The 8,829-nt window shown below is 39.1% G+C and overlaps 1 pseudogene; it reads left to right on the forward strand.

The window, feature by feature from the left end:
• Nucleotides 1-7,094: 7,094 nt before the first annotated feature.
• On the forward strand, nucleotides 7,095-7,890 carry LOC102924520 (large ribosomal subunit protein eL8 pseudogene; annotated as a pseudogene).
• The last annotated feature ends 939 nt before the right edge of the window (nucleotides 7,891-8,829 follow it).

Raw genomic sequence — 8,829 nt, forward strand, 5'->3', positions numbered from 1 at the left:
TTGAATTCAGTTTTCTGCCTTCATGGTGCCACCAGAGCAGGCATGGGGAAAAACTCAGAACTCATTTCTTTTCTTAGTTTATGCAAAGTTGGGAAAAAGAAAAGAATCTGAAGTAGTTAACAAAATACAGAGAAGTTTGCTTCTCTCTGTAGTCATATGATTATTACTTTTTTTTCTTTTTGAGACAGGATTTCTCTGTGTAGTCCCAGCTGTCCTGGAATTATCTCTGTAGACTGGGCTGGGGCTGGCCTTGGACTCAGAGATCTGCCTGCCTCGGGCCTCCCTCTGCTGTGATTAAAGTCATGGGTCACCAGCACCTGGCCCTGATTTTTAGTATCTGCTGGTCACGACAGGGCACAAGAAAGAACATACTCATGACTCACCATGCACTTGTTCTCATCTTCACGGGATTTCTCTGCATCATCACCATGTCTGTTGATCCAATATCAGTTCATGACTCTTCATTGCCACTGTCCCAGTGAAAGTCTGTCTATGACTCTCACTCACTTTAAAACAAGTCTGGAACCTGACTAACAAGGTCTATCTGAGGACTTTCACCTTCTTTTCCAGGCCCATGTACTTCACCTGCTGATTTCTTAGATTTTCCCTAATACTTAATGTATATGCAACTTCTTCCTGTTCAGGTGCCTACCCTGTATTTGGTGCTCATTTTACTGATGGCTTCCAACAGGATAAACTGGCTATTCTGATGTGGTTAGCTCCTCTACTTCTACAAACCCATCAGGCTTTAAGAGAAAAGAAATCAGCAATAGCTGACCTCATTAACATATGCCATTGTTTTGACAGCTTTAGGAGATGGTTTTCTGTTTTACAGACGATACACTGAAAGGTTAGAGGACTTAGCCAAGGCCATTCTCTGAACTTTTGTATTATAACTAAGTGCTGCTTTACTGAGGTGCCTTCTTCACTGGGTTAGTAATTCCTTCAACACAGAAACCATGTCTTAGGGTTCTCCACATCCCAGTTGGTAGTGAATTTGAACCACAGTAGATGTTTAGTTAATACATGATTAAATCTTGTAATGAATTCATAATACACTGACCTTGGTAAGATTAAAAGAGCAGCAGAAACCACAAAAAAAGTGAGTTGGGTCATCCAACCACAGCCTATTTGATGCTCCCTTATTATATACAGTGCACAGGAACCACAGTGACTTGAAAGTTCTACATTAAGCTTGAAATCAGTGCAGTGCAATAAAAAGCAGGCATGATTTGCTTGCACTTGACCTCTAGCATCAAAGGTACAAATTAGGAATGGTTTGTACTTTCTTTGTAGCTATTTCTGGATTTCTCCATGGCAAGCGACATTAGTTTCAGCTCATGAGATGTGTGTCAGTGATGGGCTCAATGATCAAAGCTCTCGTGCTTCTTTGTGCTCTGAAGCCTCTAGCTGTCGATCCTTCCTGTCCCTGTTCTTAGACGGTACAGACCAACTGCGCTTCAGAAGACTCCGCTCAGATGAGCTCTTTCCACGTGCCTGATCTGGAAGCTGATCTGATCATTGTGTATGTCACTTTCTGACTTCCTGGTCATTTAAGCACACACCCTATGCTTTAGAGTCAGAGAGACCTAGGCTAAAGTTGCAGCTTTAACTGTAAGTTAAAACAATATATAGGAGCTCTCCATGTCTTAGTTTTCTTGTTCTTAGGGTTAATAGGATCTTATTAACATGATTAATGAGAATCCAAATTAAAGAGTTGTTATAAAGTTTAAAATGTCAAAATTTATATGATATTCCTTGTGTTTGACATTACATCTTTCACACTTCTAATAAAGCTAGATACATAAAACAAGGTCAGTTATTTTGACCTAGAAGCCTGAATTCAGAGCCTCAGAGTAATATACTCAGCTTAGGTACATATCTCACTTTTGTAACTATTTCACATCTTCTGTCTCTGGCTTTTCAATGAGAAAAATCATTATTATTATTAAAATACATGATCCTCATTGCCTTTCTTCCCACAATCTATTGGACTGTCCTCTGTCACCACTAACAGCAACAATTACTAAGCTCTGAACAATGATAATTAACTATGTTGATTGTTCATATATCAAACATAATCCTCTCTACCAGTAAGGGATGATCATGTATTGGGTTATGTCAGTGAGTGATTTGGGCCAGTAGGGTGGATCAACTCCACACATTTATTTAGAACCCCAAACTGACTAGTATACAAGCTTATGATGAGTGGGGTATCCATGCAGGGTGATCTTCTCTTGTTTAACCATAGAGCAAAATGCAGACATGAATTTGTGGATGATTCTAAAGAGCATGTGGATGAATGTTGATGCAAGGTAGGTATCAGGGCATAGGTGTTTATTCCTGAGAGCTTCAAATTCTTTCCCACCCTACACAAATAAGACAAATTCCCTCGTCATCAACTTGTCCGGCATCAGCCCTTCTCAAACCCCCTCTGTCCCCTCCATCATGCTGTTTGCATCAGACTGTTCCTTCTGCCTTATATGATATGAAAAAAAAAATTCTTTTACATCAAACCCTTTAAAGTAAAGAACAGTTCTACTTCTTTCAGCAGATTTTTTTCCTCATGTTTCCCCTCCATAGGAAGAGGAAAAAGTAGACACTAAGCTTTTTCTACCTTAGATCATATAAGATCAAATTGTGGCAGGTTAGAGTAGGAGGAGGGCCCCCAAAATATATAAATATATATCCAGAGAGATAAAGGAATTGCCCCCCAGAACCAAAACTAAATCTGTTGGATTCCATTCTTAGTTTCTTTCCAAACATTCATGTTGCCTTTGCTTGCTATAGCATCAGTCCCATAAGGTAGTTGCATTCATTAACTGTTTTAAGAATTTCTCTAATTAACCTACAGTGTATATTAACAAAAAGATAAAGTGTTAGGATTTGTAAAAATACTGCCAATAAAATCTTCCTTGTATAGACTGACAGATTAAAATATTTCCCTAGTTCTGCTTTATGATCCTGTAAGTTTTGAAAATTACTTAGTTTTTCTTAGTGATTGCTCAAATTTCAGTGAGAATGAATTCCTGGCGGTTGAATGTAGTGATAATTGTTTTTGTGCATTAGTCATAATCACTTTTTAAGCAGCAAAGCCTATTACTGTTACAGAGTGAGTTTCAGATGCCCTGCAGATTTGAGTAATTTTGGGTAATGCATCTGTGTGTGGTAAAAAGATTTTACAACGCCTATAAAATGTTGCCTCATGACATGTTCAGCAGTGAATCTGTGGCACCATATAGCAATTTCAGTGCTTTTCATTAAACACCAGATACCATTTACATTGTGCAGTTTTTAAACAAGAGCTATCCTCTGAGATAAGGAGGGTCTTCAAGCTGCTAGAATTTGAGAGTCCTGAATGGGTCTTGGAGTCTTGTAAATATGTTTCTAGAAGCAAAAGAAAACAGTAACACACACTCAACTAAAAGACACACACAGGAGAGAATTCTGTTTTCTTTACATTGTTATTAGCCTCATTTAAGAGTGTTTACCCTTCTTCCAGCTTTCCCCATCTAGTCAGGACAGATCAGAGGTCTGACTCTCTGCAAGAGATTTGCATAATAAGCAATTTTCCACATAAACATACCAGGAAGATAGTGGATAAATCACATGGAAAACAGGTTACTGTTTTTGGTATTTAAACTTATCTTTCTTGTCTTCAACCACCTTTAGGTCATTGTTGTTATTGTAACTAAGTTATCCAGGTATAGTTACTTGTTCATTTGATCAATTTACACATTTGTTTTTAGCACCACCTTGCAAGTAGACTGAAGCCCAGGGGGAGAAATGGATATAGGAAAATGGGGTATATTCAAAACATTTTTTTCTCCTCAAAAAGATAAGAGTGTTGCAACAAACCAGGAATTCCAGTTTCTCCCCTAAACACTAGAGTACTTTTGCTTGCAAATATCACTTATTTATTAAAATCATTCAAATCTAAATTCATCATTTTTGTCTAAGCTAGATTTATCTGTGACTAAAGGAAATTATCATACTATGTAATGGCAAAAAAAGCATACAAACATTACATTTCTTTTTCACTAGATTTATTCTCTCTGAATACCAGGAAGAGAAGCTAAATATAAAGAAATGGAAAAGGAGTGAATGCAGGTAATGGACAGGTGTGTGTGTGTGTGTGTGTGTGTGTGTGTGTGTGTGTGTGTGATAAAGTTTTTATATAAAAGTTTTATATAAAGCTAAAAGTTTTCCTAGTTCTGATTCTGTCACGGGTTTTTGGAGGTAGTGGTGGATGATTAGTGCACAAATTTATAGTGAAGCTTCGTAGCACCCATTTTGAATGCCAATTCTAACTGTAGATAAATTCATCCATTCGTATAGCCCTTGGATCTGCTTAATTTTGGTCTGTGATACTTTTATTTCAAAATATTTTATCATAAAGTAGAAGGAAGAAAGGAAATTTCAAAGGACTCCAAAAACAATTATCTCAAACCTGCAAAAATCTAGTATCGTATTTACAACACGGCATAAGTTCTTTCAAATTGCCTCTTTCCTAATGTTTGATAGTGATTGGGTAAGGGTAGAGTTCAAATGTAAATTCAACTCCAAACCCTGACACAACTCTATAACCCAATGGAAACTTCCAGAAACAAATGGAAACTAATACTTCTAAATGAACAGTTACCCCTGACCCCTTTGCTTTCGGGATAGTGCATTACATATACAATATTGAAAAATCTACACTTGTGGGTCCTGATGCAACTCTCAATATACATGCCCTATTCTTGCATTGTAGCCAATACTCATGACACAGATAATCTTGAAACTCAGGTACAGAACACACTGGAAAGAGCACTGTGTTTTTTCAGTTAATTCAGCCAAAACTTACTGAAGATACAGGTAAATACATGCAGGATTATGTTTGCTATGCTGTGTCCTGGAGTCTCTAGAACTGCACAGGTAATGTGAATTTACAATCTGCTTTCAATGGGTATTTGTTCTGGTGAGGGAGGCATATCCAATCTACTTGGATTCCAGATACTAATTCCATCACTAGCTCCATGGCTTTATGGACATTACTTCTCTAGGAACCTGTTTCCTTAACTACAAAACATTACATATGGAAGCACTTTGCAAAGAAAGTATGCTAATGTGTGTCTACTATACACAAAAAGGCTCAGTTATTTTCCTTTCTACTTCTATCTATATGAGTTGAGCCAAAACTATAGACATGTGAGAGTATTCCTGTTTGGAGGAAGAGTGTGACCAATGATTACAATCACTATCTTAATTGATAACAAGATTTTGCCTATTTTCATAAGGCCCCAGCAGATAACATTTGACTTACTAAGTAGCAAGATTCAGAAATTTTACAGGCATTCTTTTCAGTCTTTCTGGCAACCTCAACGTACAGATCCCATCCAGATTTTCTCAGGAGACAGAATTGGATGCATGGGCACTGGTGTTAAGGTAGTTGTTTGTAGAGAAATAAAAGTTTGTACTGTCCCTTCATTGACTTCTCCACTTGAAGAAGAGAACCATAACAATTCCTTCCTCCACATAAGAATGCTGTTCCATTATTCCTTAACTGCCCTCTTCAACATACAAATGCTGTTAACATTATTTCTTGGGTTCTTAGTGAACAATACCATGTCCTAGGGACTGCAATACAGATAAGAACTGCTCTCCTGAACTCTTTGTCTTTTGAAGAATACAGACAATACATACATAGACCGACTCTAAAACATTCAGAGAAGAAAAAATGTATGAAGGAAAAGGAGACAGAATATTACTGGGAGGAGGAAGTTCTTATGAAATGGCAATGTTGATGTTGTGGAGAACCCAGAAGCATCAAAAGAGTATTTCTAGGAGCTAGAGAGAAGGGTCAGTGGCCAAGAGCACTGGCTGCTCTTCCAGAGAATCTTCATTCAATCCCTAGCACTCACATGGCAGCTTACAACTATATATATATATATATATATATATATATATATATATATATAACCTCAGTTCCAAGGGATCAGACACCTTCTTCTGTTTTTTTGTAAGCATTAGGCACCCATGTGGTGCACAGCAATATATGCATGGAAAAACTCCCTTACAGTTAAAATAAAAATAAAAAGTAAAAAAGACAGAGCTTCCAGGACTGGTTTTTAAATTGGTAAAATAATATATGCACAAAGAAAGAGCTGGGTTTGAGACCTAAGATCCTCAAGCCACAGAAAATTATATATACACACATATATATACATATACATATACATATACATATACATATATATATATACATATACATATATATATGTATTCAAAGTACTTGTTATTATTACTCAAATTTGAATTAACCACATTTATTCCTGGCTCACATAGAGAAGTTCATCATTAAATACCACCTCCCAGTCTTGTTATATATCCTACCTGTTCTTAAAGTGGAAGAGAAGACCTCTAAGAAAAGCCAGAGAGAAGTGTAGAGAGGAACACAGATCCTCTATCAATTTCTGCTTCAGGCTGTTTCCACCAGGTGTACCTTCTCTCTTCCAACACATCTCCTAACTGGAAGCCTTGGGCCTTGTCATCATCATAAGCTTCCTAAGGGAGAAGGGAAGGAAGAAATAGGATCAGGTGCCAGGAAGCCAGTGACATTCTTGGAACACCAGTTCAAGTCATAGAGTGTGCGTTTGAGGAGATGACGGAGGTAACATTAGAGACATCGTAGAATCAGGATAGAGGGATCCGTGGGTAAGGGCACTTGCCATGTAAGTTCTAGGACCTGAGTTTGAATCCTTGAATTCAAATAAAACCTAGACACATAATGCAAGCATTTGTAATCCTGGTTCTCTTATGAGGACGCCAAAGATGGAAACAAGAATTTCTGGAAGCTTGCAGCCTAAAATCCTGGTGTCCCCCACCTTCACATACCTTGGCATGTATGATACTTCACACACACACACACACACACACACACACACACACACACACACACACACACGCAAGATCGTAGAAGGAGAATGGCTTAAATACTTAAATAAAGGAGAAAGAAGAGGAGGAGAAGAAAGAGAAGGATGAATAACTGAAGAAAGTGTTTGTTGTGGTATCCAGATAAAAATTGTAATTTTTGGCTCTCTCTTCCAGCCGAGCAAGATGCCCAAGGGAAAGAAGACCAAGGGGAAGAAGGTGGCCCCAGCCCCCGCCGTCGTGAAGAAACAGGAGGCCAAAAAGGTGGTGAATCCTTTGTTTGAGAAAAGGCCTAAGAACTTCAGCATTGGGCAGGACATCCAGCCCAAAAGAGATCTCACACGCTTCGTCAAATGGCCCGCTGCAGCGGCAGAGGGCCATTCTCTATAAATGGCTCAAAGCACCTCCTGCCATTAACCAGTTCACACAGGCCCTGGACCAGCAAACAGCTACCCAGTTGCTTAAGCTTGCCTTAAGTGCAGGCCAGAGACAAAGCAGGAGAAGAAGCAAAGGCTGTTGGCCCGTGCTGAGAAGAAAGCTGCGGGCAAAGGGGACGTCCCGACTAAAAGACCATCTGTCCTTCGAGCAGGGGCCAGTACAGTCACCACCTTGGTGGAGAACAAGAAGGCTCAGCTGGTGGTGATTGCCCACGATGTAGACCCCATTGAGCTGGTGGTCTTCCTGCCTGCCCTGTGCCGAAAGATGGGGGTCCCCTACTGCATCATCAAGGGAAAGGCCAGACTGGGGCGGCTGGTCCACAGGAAGACATGCACCACTGTTGCCTTCACACAGGTTAACTCGGAAGACAAGGGTGCTCTGGCTAAGCTGGTGGACGCTATTAGAACCAATTACAACAACAGATAATGATGAGATCCGCAGCCACTGGGGAGGCAACGTCCTGGGTCCTAAATCTGTGGCTTGGATTGCCAAGCTGGAAAAGGCAAAGGCCAAAGAACTCGCTACTAAATTGGGTTAAATGTACACTGCTAAGTTTTCTGTACATAAGTATAATTACAAACTTAAAAAATATTGTAATTTTTGGTGAGGGATTGACCTGCACATCTTATAAGATTTGGAGTTAGGGAATGCCAATGCTCAGTTTATCCACACCAATTACTTTGGTGAATAGGAGTGAAATGCCTATTTTCTTGAAGTCCAGGATCTGAAGACTGCTTTCTCTGTGAAGAGTGATCAGTGCTTGTGGTAGAGTCCTCCAGGCATGGTTAATCTGGCTCATTTTATCCCAGCCTATACATTTCTCATCATGTTCTGAAGGCTGGCAGAAAGAATTTCCCAGCCTCGGTGTTCACATTTATTGCAAGTAATTTTTATTTAATCTTTCTAAGGAGGAGGCTGGTTTGAATACAGTGATTTTGTTTTACAGACAATTAAAAGAGAAAAGCCTCCTCTGCCCAAATGATCTATGTAAACCAATAAAAGTCACTTTGAGGCCTGGGTAATTATCTGGATAATTATCTAAACTCTTAGCTCTGCTCTTCTAGGCTTCTGGTAGACACACAATGGAAACTTGGATGATTTGAACACTTGGCTAATTCTGAAGACCAAACGCCTGGAGCACCAAAGAAAAAATATTTACCTGTTGCTATGCTAGAATCATAAACTTCAAAGAGAGTAAAAACTGCTCCTGTCAGTAAGAAATGAACTCAGGTAGTATTTTCCTTTGCGGATGACATGACGCTTGCTTTGATAGCAATTTCTGCCATCCTAGAATTCAAGGGATTGACTACCTCACAAACTGCCCTTAATATTGCTCTCTGGTTGATTCATTTCAATGTGACTGTTTTTTTTCTCTTTGGAGAAAGACAGAGCACAGTGAGGTTTTTATAATTTATTTATATGTTGGAGTCAGTAACCTAAAAGTTTGTGGTTCTTTGTGTTTTCATTTTGGAAGGGGAT

This window comes from Peromyscus maniculatus, chromosome 21 (genome assembly GCF_049852395.1).
Source record: "Peromyscus maniculatus bairdii isolate BWxNUB_F1_BW_parent chromosome 21, HU_Pman_BW_mat_3.1, whole genome shotgun sequence".
Classification (NCBI taxonomy): domain Eukaryota; kingdom Metazoa; phylum Chordata; class Mammalia; order Rodentia; family Cricetidae; genus Peromyscus; species Peromyscus maniculatus.